The 12,934-nt window shown below is 43.8% G+C and overlaps 1 long non-coding RNA gene across 7 annotated transcripts; it reads left to right on the top strand.

The window, feature by feature from the left end:
- The first annotated feature begins 1,195 nt into the window (after positions 1-1,195).
- On the top strand, positions 1,196-12,195 carry LOC132326658 (uncharacterized). Of its 7 annotated transcripts, XR_009486298.1 has the most exons (5): positions 1,197-2,724; positions 3,054-3,159; positions 5,054-6,459; positions 6,776-6,817; positions 7,526-12,195. It is a non-coding gene; the product is annotated as an uncharacterized LOC132326658 (long non-coding RNA). The 7 variants fall into 7 exon arrangements; XR_009486296.1 differs by having other exon boundaries at positions 6,776-12,195; XR_009486293.1 differs by having other exon boundaries at positions 1,200-2,724; positions 5,054-10,024; positions 10,870-12,195.
- The last annotated feature ends 739 nt before the right edge of the window (positions 12,196-12,934 follow it).

Below are 12,934 nucleotides of genomic sequence, written 5' to 3' on the forward strand. Positions count from 1 at the left end.
AAAATGAAAATAGAATCAGGGAATAAATATAATTGGAATTTCTGAGTTCAAAGGCACCGACAAGGATCATCAAAGTCTAACTCCCAGCCCTGCACAGGACAACCCCAAGTATCACACCACGTGCCTATAAATGATGGGTAAGTACCAGTTACATCTTTGCAAACAGTAGTTATCACATTCTAGGACACAATTTAGTCACCAGGACCGCCCTGTGCAAAGGGCAATGATATTTATTAGTAGTAAAACCCATCCAGGGCTAAAAAACGATGTTATAGTTCCGTGGCGGAGGCATGTCCCGGATCGCCGGCTGGGCTGGCAGCGCTCGGGGCGGGCTCTCCCCAGGGCTGGTGACCGGCGGGACCGTGCTCCAGCGCCAGGTGGCAGAGCAGCACTGCCGACGGCATCTCCACTCCGCTTCCCACTACTGTCCTGCCCAGACCGACTCTTCCAAGCTATTTCTGCTTCGGGAATGATTTAGTTGTCCCTGCGTGGGACGGCAGCGTGCAGCCCGCCCGGGAAGGAGGGCAGCTCACGGCCCCGGCCAGCCCTGCTCGTGTGTCGGTGTATCCCCGGCCCCAGCCAGCCCTGCTGTGTGTCGGTGTATCCCCGGCCCCGGCCAGCCCGGCTGTGTGTCGGTGTATCCCCGGCAGCCCCCGGCCCCGGCCAGCCCTGCTCGTGTGTCGGTGTATCCCCGGCCCTGGCCAGCCCTGCTGTGTGTCGGTGTATCCCCGGCCAGCCCTGCTGTGTGTCGGTGTATCCCCGGCCCCGGCCAGCCCTGCTGTGTGTCGGTGTATCCCCACGCGGCACTCAGCTCTGCGCTCCTGCTGCTGCCCCCTGAGCCAGAGCTGGCAGGGAGGGAGGTGCCGCAGAAGAAACCGTGTCTCAAGGGGAACAGGGCTGTTTGGCAAGGATTTTACATCGTCCCAGATCAGCGTAGCACCATCATGATGAACATCGTTCTTTATTTTTTACTATATAGGGCCACTGAGAGGCATAGAACTTAAGCAGGCAAAAATAATCATAAAATCCTAGAATGGTTTGCGTTTGGAAGGGACTTCAAAAATCACGAATCCCCCCTCGCTGTGGACAGGGACACTTTCTGTTAGACCACATTGAAATAAATAGATGAAAAGGTAAGCAGTGTCAAATATACATTAACAAATATTTACTATATTTATATGCCTATGTTTAAGGGCAATTTTGTGACAGTATTTCCTTACAAGAGCAGAGAAAGTGATGTCTGGTCTAACTTGAATCAAAGACAAGGCGATGAGTCCTCAATCTGCAAGGCAGGACAGAGGACCTTGGTGGAAAAAGATGTGTGCACTAGTGTCACGAGCCGTCCTTGCAGACGGGCTTCGTGGTGGTTCTTAGATTGATCTCAGGGTGAAAAAAACCGACACGGTACAAGGGGTTGCAGTATTAATTAACACAAATGCACTTTATTGAAATAACCACAGCAAAAATGCTTCAGGGAGGAATTGGGGAAAATAGGGAAAGATAAGGAATAAAAGGGAGGAAAAGGAAAAGTATATAGCTACCAAACATGAGAATGGTGGGGGTCCTTTGGTGTCCAGCCGACGAGGTTCATGTCCGGGGAGATCTCGGAGATGCAGTCCATTCTGGACCCTAATTATACTCTTCTCATCACAAGGGAAGGAGATTATTTCAAAACTGAATCTATTGTATCTTCTGGTAAAAAGAATGGTATTTGGAAAAGGGGTACACACAGTCCATCTCTCAGTGGGTGAGGGCCATTGTTTTCATGGTCCAATGCCTGCACCTGCAATCATCCATCTTGCTTTGGTCAGCTCGCCTCCCCCCTGTGCACCTCCCCCAGGCTGGGGGCTTCAGTCCCAGTCCTTGGGGAGTGTGAAGGAGGCCTTTCTCACATGGGGATTTCTCGAGTTTTTCTCTGGTGGAGAGGCTTCTGTCATCTCAGCTTGTCTGTCACGGTCGTTTTAGATGAACGAGAGGGGTCTTCTGTGAGGGACCTCCCAAAAGCTCAGGAGAAGTTCAGCCAGGCCAAGAGGTGGGACGGCTTCCAAGGCTATTGTTGCAAAAAGGGCACAGTGTCCCCTTCTTCTCGTTGGGTTCAGTGTAGCATGCAGAAAAATGCACCTGTGGAAACAGTAGCTTAGCAATCAGGTCTCAGAGCCCCTGGTTTGGCGGGTAATTTTCCACTGTATGGCCAGGAATGGGACAAAGGGGGTCTTCTGAGCGGTCTCTCAATGACAGTTGTGGGGCAGATTGGAGGATATTTCGGACAGACTTTCACAGCTGGAAGTCTGGCACTTGTAAAAGTGGTCACCACAGGAGTTGAACAGTGCTAAGAGAATCATTTTGGTGCTTGATCAGTTAGGAAAACCTCACAGCTGAAAACAGTAGAGGTTTGTACAATGGTTTTGATACTGTAAATGATATGAACAAATGAGCCTTTGTCAGGTGACCAGATCATCTATGCCTTACCAACAAAACAAGTTAAATCAACTCCCCTTTTTTGTGGTCAGCATAACTTGATTTATTAACGTCTAGGTCAACAAAGTGATTGACAGCAGTATATAACAAGGCAGCAAAATCAATTGTACAAAGATCTGGAGCTGGAGCTTTGCTGACTCTATTCTGATAACCATGAATGCACAGAAAACATCACAGCTGGACTGTGCAAGGGTCAGTGCCCAGCTGAGCCAACAAAGAACTCATATGAAGGGAAGGTCTTTCAAGGTGGGTACATTACACTCCTTGGCAGGGGAGTGCTATTGGGTTTTGCAGCAGCCCAGTGCAGCTGACAGGTTTGAGCAAGCTGCAGAGCCAGTCCTGCACTGGCACTGTGGGCAGGGTCTCAAGGGCTATGGGGGATGTGCCTTCAGCAGATTGCTTGAGAGGCACAGGGATACCCAAAAGACAGTGCCTGATATGACTTAGGTCTCCCAGCAGTGTAGCTGCTCCAGGCTTCTTGGTGATGCAGCTGTGCCTGAGGGTACATACACAGCAGTCTTCCTTGATAGTAATAATAATGCAATTTCATCCTCTCACATGAGCATTTCTGGCAGGGCAGTGGAAAGAGGCCCACCACCCTTGATGATTCCAGTCACCATCTCTCCAGTCATTGTCTGCAGAGGAATCTGGATAGGCTGGATCAATAGGCCAAGACCAATGGTAAGAAATTCAACAAGACCAAATGCTGGGTCCTGCCCTTGGCTCACATCAACCCCAGGCAGTGCTACAGGCTGGGGCAGAGTGGCTGGAAAGCTGCCCAGTGGAAAAGGACCTGGGAGTGCTGTTTGACAGCAGCTGAACATGAGCCAGAGTCTGGCCAGGTGGCCAAGAAGGCCAATAGCACTTGGCTTGGATCAGAATGTTGTGGCCAGCAAGAGCAGGACAGTGACTCTCTCCTCAGCACTGGTGAGACCACTCCTCGATTTCTGTGACCTGTTCTGGACCCTGCAGTTCAGGAAGGGCATTGAGGTGCTGGAGTGAGTCCAGAGAAGGGCAACAAAGCTGGTGAAAGGTCTGGAGCCCAAGTCTGATGAGGAGAAGCTGAGGGAGCTGGGGGTGTTTAGACTGGAAAAGAGGAGGCTCAGGGGTGATCTTATCACTCTGGAACTGGTTATGGAATATCAAAAAAGAAATTAAGCCAAGGCTCACACTGGGTACAAAGTAATTCAGCTGAGTTGGGTTGTCTTGCTAGGCCCAAGGGAGCACAGCACAGCTGGACATGGCACTGTGCTGGGCCATGTGGCTGCTTGGGTTGTGTGCCTGGTGTGAACAGGGCTTGGTGTCACAGCAGCTGGACAGACAGCAAGGACAAAGTTGCCAACTGTCCCTACTCGGCCCCTGGCACCCTGGTCCCCAGAGAACACTGGTGGGATGGGACACTCTGCCTGCCCTCACCAGAGCTGGGCAGAGTCAGTGGAGGCACTGGGACAGCTGGAGATGGGCACATGGCCTGGGAGCCCCACAGGGAGAGTAGCAGGGTTGGCAGGGAGGTTTTCTGGGGGCAGAGGCAGACAGTTTTCCCATGCATACAGAGGAGACTGTGTAGAGATGGCTGGGTTTTTTCAGAGATCTTTTTCATTCTACCTTTTCTAGAAGATGAGCATTTCTTTATTTGAAAGTTTATAGTTCTAATTTGTGTTATAACCTAGAGTCAAAGTTCTTTCCATGAGTCAGAAATATGCATTTTACAGAAGAAGCACGGGCAGTTGCATTTTTGAATTAGGTTCCTGCAGCAGTAATTGGGATTGGGTACAGGTTTTGTATGATCTGTTCTGTGTATCTCACCTGGCGCTTTTGTTTGTCCAGAAAAATTATTGGGAGCTTGGGGAACACCTATCATCAACTGCTATCAGCTTCTACTATTTCAGCTGTTAATAAGTTAAAGAAGTTAACCTCATCTCAACTGTGGCTCACCTGCAGAGAGCAGATGTTGTGGCACACCCATATGGACAAGTGGTTAAAAGAGAGTTTTTAATAGCATGTAGGAGAAAACATCTAGCTCAGCCAGTCAGATAGCTCTGTCCACTCTGAGAAGTTGCTGAATTTCATTTAATAAGGCTTCCAATGATTACAAGTATAAAAAACTGCTGCTATTTGCCAGATTCTAACCCTATCATGGCTTTTGAAGACTTTTTTTTTTTTTGTATCTCTGAAGAGGACCTCCCTAAGATCAACCCTCCAGACCAAAAGAAAATCAAGCCTGTTTCCAAAGCATTGCTGCTAGGCCCATGTTTTATTCCTTGTTTGGACCAGGTGTATGGCTGGGTGTCCATGTGTCTGCTCTCCCATCCTGCATGCTCCACTGGGAGAGCAGTGGACCTCTGGGCAGTGGAGCACGGAGAGAAGATCTCACCCATCCCCACTCACCAGCTCCAATGTGATGGTACTGGTTCCCAGAGGGTCTTAGGGTGTCTTCACCAAGTCCTGCTAGACCTTTGGTAATGCTGTTCTGAGACAGAAGCTACTTAATTTAAATGCTTTAGGTAATTCCATCTCTTCCTGCTCCCTTGGAATAGATTCTGAATGACCTGATCAATGCTCTCTCTTCCATAAGGTAACGGATGGTCAGCAGAGACAACCCCACTTCTACTCTGAAGTTGCCTGGCTTATGAAAGGAAAGCTTGAGATAAAATCCATCCTGTGCTCTTGCTGGTGGTTTTTCCCAGATCCAGAAAGAGTTTACTGGAATGCAGCATGCACCCAGCACTGTGAGCTGGATATCCCATTTATGGGCTTTTATCCCTTTTTTTGATGTGTCCTCCTTGTACCTGGTGATACATAGAAATGTAAGACTGGCTTTGAGTGATTATTTACAGAAAGGTGAGTTGCTTTCCCAGGTATTGTTGCTTTCAAGCTTCTCTCTCACCTTGGCATGAAGCTATTATAAGTATTAACCTCTGGAACACCTTCATTGCAATTGAAGCAGCAAATGGTGCAACACTGGCTTTTAGGAAGGATGAGTGCCAATCACTTACTAAAATTGATTCGAGTTCTGCCAAGAATTTTAAACTTTCTAGACACTTTTAAGGAAGAGGAAAGCTGTTTGAATAATGATAAATGTAATGGATACTATTTTTAATATTAATATATATGTCTGTTCTGGCATTGTGTTGAGAAGTTCACTTTAAATCATTAAGCTTTACATTATTAATTAATGATGACACCATAAAAATACTATACTTTGAAGAGGGATTAATATATAAATCATAATGGTCCTGATTCAATTCACAATGATTTGATTTCTCCATGGGACCTGCAATCTTAAAGAGACAGGCTGTTAAAGAGATCAACTAATTTATATTTTGGCTGCTCTTTTAGGTCCAAGTCAATTAGCTGAAAATTCTTCAGCCATAAAATTCTTGTTCTTTACTATCTAGGCAAGCCCTTTAATAACCACACTGCACTTACTGGTACGTAGATTGGAACTGAATTCTTTTAAAACTGGAATTCTATACCTTAAAATCTTCCTCCTGTATTTTTAGCGAGTTTGTCCATTATTGGCCAATACATGATGTATCAAATATTTCCATGATGCATCAAATACTTCCATGATGCATTTTCATGACTAGCAGTATGCTAGTGCAGAGCAGTGTGTGTTATTGAAGGTATGTATGGTTTGAACTATTTATTTGTCCATTTAATTCCTCCTTTTGTTCAATTATTTGCCTTCTTTATTATTAGTACTTGCCCTTTCAAAGGAGAAAGAGAGCTCAAATGACCATCAGCAAGCACATCATGAGTATTTTGGGAAGATTGCCCTTTAGAGATGTGCAGACAGTGTGCCCACCTCCCATTCACAGCACAAAAGGTCTCACTTCAAATGGTTTTGGGAGAAGAGGAGCCTCCAGTCACCCAACACCGATGGATGTCTCTGCTGAGTCACACGCGCCTGCCTCGCGAGCACGGCAGGATTGGTGCTCTGCCAGGATGATACTGTGCCAAAATTGTGTCCTGTGTGCTGTAAGTGGCCATTCATCAAGTGCAACTGATGACATCCTGACAAATGAGTCAGGTTTATTTGATATTAGAGAGTGTTTTCATTTGCATGTTGTAAGTGGAACAATCTCCTGCTTGCTGTGATCACAGTTTCCCTGTTTCTTTTGCAACACATACCAGTATAATACACCTAAGGTAACACCTACATTGCAATCATTGCTGCATGCCAGTAGATTTTACAGGAATATTTGACATGATCATATGTTCCTGTTACCTTATTTAACACAGTGCTCTCTTAGTACTTTTTTTTTCTCATAAATTGTGTCATTTCTTTTTTTAGGCAAGAAAAGGCTTTTCCTGTCACTTATTACCTGAGAAGATGGTAATGTATCATTCAAAAAAAATTACTAAAGGAAACAATTCAGGCCACTTTTCTGTGGGCTGTAATTGGCTACCCAGTGCCCCCTGGGGAGACACCTCCCCACGCAGCATATCTCACCCAAGTTAGGGTCACAAGGAACTATTAGATCATCAAACTTGGCCTGATACATATCAAAGGCATTTAAGTTTCACCCAGGAATGTCTTGCTTGTTACATATTAAGTTTTCAGGCGAAAAAACTACACCATTGTCTAGTGCTTAGAAGCAGCTGAGGTCACTTAGTTTGTTCAGCCTGGAGTAGAGGGGACTGAGGGGAAACTTCATTGCAGACACAACTTCCTTGTGAGGGGAAGGGGAGGGGCAGACACTGTTCTCTCCTCTGCAGTGACCAGCGACAGGATCCAAAGGATCGGCTTGAGATTCTGTCAGGGGGGTTTAGGCTGGATATCAGGAAAAGGTTCTTCACCCAGAGGTGGCTGGGCACTGGAACAGCTCCCCAGGGAAGTGGTCACAGCAGCAAGCCTGGAAGAGTTCAAGGACAGTGCTCTCAGGCACATGGTGTGACTTTTGGGGTGATTCTGTGCAGGGCCAGGAGCTGGACTTGATGATCCTTTCAGGACCCTTCCAATTCAGGATATTCTATAATTCTATGTTTTAACAAGATTGATCCCTCCCTCTGCCCCAGTAGAAATATTTCTTGTTCCCACCAGGTCCAAAGACCCCATGGCTGCATTCAGACTGCAAAATCAAGCAGAGCCAGCTACACACTGCAAAATAAAGCAGGGTTAACGTGAGCAGTTTGCTCATGTCCACACCACACGGAGCTTGGATTTGTACCTCTCCTGAGCATTACACTTTCTGATGAGTTCAACAAGTCTGAAGTTATACAAGTGCTGTGTTGCAACCCATCAGGGGCATAGTTTGATAACATGACATGACCTGGGTGTGTTGCATGCCTCGAGAAATTGCCTGCAGGTACAAAGTCTGCTGGGATAACATTGGAGGATTGTGTGGGGTGGAGGAGCCAAACCTGACACAGTTTTGCCCATAATGCCTATTGTGAATGCTCCTTGCAGTCTGCTGCCTTCTGGACTGGGCCATTGTCTTCTCAAAGTGGGCTAACTGGGACAGGTCAACAACATGCCACATACTGACAGCTGCTGCAGTGTTGTTTCACCTAAGGGTTGGTTTACCTAAGACCTGAAGGTCACTGCAGGTAACCATGCAGAATTCTGCAGGTTAGCAGAATTCCTATATCTTATAACTGTGTCATGCAGCCTTTTGACTGATATAGGGAGAAGGTGATTCCAGCTTAGAATATATACCAGTACAGAAATGGGACCTAGAGTTCCAGACAGTTGGAAGATCTGGCTTGTTTTTTCACCCAGAACTCACAAACCCATGTAGAAGTCACATGCCTTCCTGGCAGACACATGTGCAAGTTTTTTGTTTACTAAAAATGGATTTTCTTTGAACATCCATAATGAAAAATTATTGATAATATAGAATAATTCTGTCTTTTCCTCTTGAAAACATCTACACTGAATGAAAGATGAACCTACTTTTACATCACAGGAGATTCCTTGATTTTGTAACAGACTGCCAGACAAGGAAATGGCTGGATGTAGAATTCCCCAGGGTGTCAGAAAAGCTTGATTTCAGTAGGGTTATGCTGACATAAATACTGAAACAACCCAGTCATCGATCAAACAAAAACAGAAAGGCAATATTTTACTTGTTTTGATTACTGCTTTTTTCACAGTAACTTCATCACAGCCAAAAATTTAAAAAAAATTAAAATTTGTAATTCTCTTTTTATATGTATAATAATTGTAGAGAATCATTGAGTGGTTGATGTTGGAAGGGACCTCTGGAGATCATCTTGTCTTCACCCCAGACTCAAGCATGGCCTCCTACAACCAATTGCCCAGGACTGTGAATAGATCATGTCTAGACATAATTACAGTAACACAGATATTTCCTTCTGATGCTCATGCATGAATTTTTATTATAATTTCATCATTGGCTCTTTGAAAAGCAAACTTGTGCTTTTCATCATAACCAGACGAACCCTTTGAGTGTCTATGAGGAAGTCTAATAATTTCAGCAGCACTGACCTTGAGAATTTGTGTACTCCAAGATTACTCCAAGATGTTAGAGGTCCCAGAGAGATTATTTACCCATTTGTGGACTATTATTTCCTTTTCAAAGTTATGTTAATTAAAAGATTTTCAATTCCTTTGTTTGGGTAAACAATTTTGGAAACATGGACTAAGACTTTCATGGTCTAGATTGGTCTTCCTGAATCTACCAGTTTCTTTAAAGAGTTGTTCACTGGCTGTGAACTGCCTTTTGGGATTCTTAGCAGTACAGCCCACCCTACTGTTCGTTCTTTCCTTTCTGATCATTTTTAAAGATTACTGCTTTTCCAATGAGTCCAAAATTCCCCAATTTTTACTTAGTTCCAGTTTGATTCATGGCAGCACTCAAAACATCTGTGACCAAATCAAAGCCGTGAACAAGCAGCAACTTCAATAGAATTTAATCTTTAAGTAAGTAATTGGGGTACAGCCTGAGAACATGGTATTCATTAAAAAGGGAAGGACTTTTCCTTCTAAAAGCCTTGCTGCTGCATACAACAGCTTTTCCTGGCCTCACCATGCTCTATGGTTCTGCTGCAGACTTCAATCCAGTTTGCCATGTCTTAAATTCTCAAATGTTTCTCACAGTTCACCTTAAATATTGAACTTGAGAAAGAACTTGAGCATTAGAATCTTTTCCCAATGGAATCAGAGCATGATCTTCCTTCTGCAGCCTGGTGACCCTGCTGGACAGGACAGCTCACTGGTCCCTGATGCTCCACTCACTGCACAAGGGATCAGCTTGCCTTCCTTACAAGTCCAGATACCTTATACTTTAGCACAGTTTTAAAAAGCTATTTGGAGTCCTGCTGTCACTGCTATGAACACAGCTTAACAAAAACTATTATCTAGCTATAACAAGAAATAACACCATAAAATGTGTCTCTAGAGAAAAACAGGTTCCTTGTCTGAGTGTGCAATTTGTTTTTCAGCTGCTTCAAAACCATAACAGCAGAGCACAACTTTGAGGTCTTACCTGTGAACAAGCAGCAACAGAAATCTGATGTGAGGGGAAGCTGCAGCATGTTTGTGCAACCATGGCAGAGCAAGGTTAAGACAAGTATGGAGGTAAAATATGTGTTGGCAATGCCAAAGCAGGTTATAGGTTAAAAAGGGTCATTGATTTTGCAACAAAAGTACTCTGAGTGTAGGTCACATGTTAGCCTTAACCCATCAGCCACTTGATTCAGTATTGTGGCCTTCCTCATAACAGTAGTGAACTCTTAAACTGAAAATGTGAGTAAAAGTTACAGTTATAAAAAATTGGACTTTGTATCAGTAAGCAAGAATTAGGACTCTTGTACATATTTTAGTAAATTAATATGTTATAACAATTTTCCTTGTTGCTGAGATCCACCCAAGATTGTCCCTAGTAAGCTGCATGACAAGATGCAAAGGTTTGGAACAGGCCACTGTGCACATGAATCACACCCACTGCAGAGTTTTTGCTTCAACAACTGAGCTGCTGCTAGGTACTGCTGAGGCCATATCCTAGGGATGACTAAAGGATGCCTACTCCATTCTCTGTTTTCCATTTTAAACAAAAAATCAGCACAAATCATCACAAATGCTAAGCCTTTTGGGACAAGAGGGCAAACACCAAGGATTTTGAACTTTTGTTCCTAATCCTAATTAGAAAACCTCACTGATAATGTTTTCATCATTGTTTGCACCATCTTGAATTTAATAGGTTCCACTTAACTGGCTTTAACAAAGAACCAGATAAAGAAAGCTCCAAATAGGCAATTTATTGAGTTATTTTCCCACCACTTCTTAAACTGAGCTGAAAGATTGCATTTTGTTTGAAATGTGAGAAAAGGTGCAGAAGACATTATGTAACTGATGCCAGTACCTAAATGTCCATTGGTTTCTATAGGCCCAGGATTCATATGTGGTCTGATTTTTGTTCATAGGTGTTTCATTATTCATCACAAATCATGGACTCACAAACCCAAGGCCCTGCTGCTTTCGATGTTGTACAAATGCAAGAGATTTCTTCACTTTCTGTCTCTCTCCAGAGCTGCACTTCATAATTATATGTAAGATACAAATCTACTTAGAAGAGAACTCATTTCGTGTGACTCAGTTGTAAGAGACAGATGGGGCCACGTTTACAGCCAGGTAAATTCTTTGTTGTTAGAATTTTACAGGGTATTGAACAACTTTCACAAATGCATCCAAGGTAAAGAAAGGGCTCCACCTCCAGTTGTTTTGGAGCCTGTGTGTAACAAACAAAATGCTGTACTTCTTGTGCCTTGATGCAGATCTGCCCAGAGCATTGCAGTGCCAAACATGGACAGCTGAGCAGCCTCAGGTGCCAAAAGGAAAAAGGCCACAATGGCTCAGTGCTGCCCTAAGGTGGAGAAGCAGGCTGAAAGTAAATAATTTGTATGCTTTGTGTGGCAGGAGTACCCAGGGAGACGTCAGTGCCACGCAGCACATGCAACCATTTTGCCCACATTCTCTCTTGTAAGAAAGAAAGTTGCATCAAGCTTCAGGGTTGTCCTGTGCAGGGCCAGGATCTGGACTCGGTGATATTTGTGTGTCACTTCCAAATCAGGGTATTCTATGTGATGCTCCAGAAAAAGCCTGTTCTAAGAGGTAAATTGGAAATGTAAAACATATCAAAACCCCTCATTTTCTAGAAAATTGTTCCAATTAATTAACAAGAGACATAAAACCAAACTCAGCCTTTGAGCTGCCAAATGCTGTGACACAGGTATTTCCTTGCAGAGCTGAGTCTTGGGGCACTTGGAGAACAGTCAGGAAAACCCATCACAGAGTATTTGATTTAATCCTTACTAATAAATCAACAGGGGTTTCACTAGAAGACTGTATGTGGAATTATTTTATTCCCAGCTTCACCATCCATGCTTTCTGTCCAGCAACACTCACTTTTTGAGGTCTTGTGATTAAATCTGACCTGCCAATTCTGTGGAAATTTCCTACTCCTGTTACTGCTCAGCCTCTTTGATGCTGTGTCTGTCAGAACAGCCACTCGGTGCACTGAGAGAGAGAATACTCCTCATCTTGACAGAGTATATGGACAGCCCTACACCAACATGTAATTATGTTGAAACTTGTCCTCTTTTAACCTTACTGTTGCTATTTCAAGAGCAATTTTCATTTATACAAATTAGACCCTGTGAAGCACGCAAATATCAACTAAATGTGAACTCATGGAAATTTCTCCTTGCTGAACAGCATCATTTGAGCAATTCAGAAGACTAGTATTTCCTGTTCATAAATAAAAAATATCTAATTTTATATTTTTGCCTGGTCTCTTTATTGCAATTCTGTGTTCTTCACTTTAGTTCAAAATATTTATCCTTATAAGACAGCTTGAAGTGGACTTTAACTATAATGTATACCAAATACCTGGTAAGAAAAGACTGTCTCAGACCAGATTAAGACAATGTCACCAATGTTTTCTGGCATTTTTGAAATATTTTAATGGTCAAAAAGGGTAATAATTTAGACAGGAACCAGCTGGCTTTGCCCCTTGGCTGTCACAGCCATTTTGGCATCAGCAGGTTTCTCTTTACGAAGAGAAGAGAATGAAATGAGATCTGTTTGCTGGTCGGATTAGAATTCACAGATCAAAGCCACTCAGAGGATTTTGACGTCATGCTATAAAGCCACAAATGTTCACAGTTGTATAAGGTAAAAAAAAAAGGTCGTCCCCAGGCAGTTGTTTCCTGAAACTAATATGTAGTCTGTATGACTCCTTGGAAAAAGGAGTGGGTACTTTCTGTTTCCTTAATATTTGTATTTGCTATTTGTGTCATTTACTCTGTGTAAGAGGAAGGAAATTCAAGACATGTAATGGGCTGGAAATGCCCCAAGGAAAGTAGCAGACAGGGATGTAGACCTGAGTCACAGAATAAGTAAGGCTGGAAGGGACCACTAGTCCAACCTCCCTGCTCTAGAAGGGGGAATTTTCCTCAGAATTTTGTCCAAACAGCTTTTTAATATCTC

Source organism: Haemorhous mexicanus, chromosome 4 (assembly GCF_027477595.1).
Source record: "Haemorhous mexicanus isolate bHaeMex1 chromosome 4, bHaeMex1.pri, whole genome shotgun sequence".
Lineage (NCBI taxonomy): Eukaryota > Metazoa > Chordata > Aves > Passeriformes > Fringillidae > Haemorhous > Haemorhous mexicanus.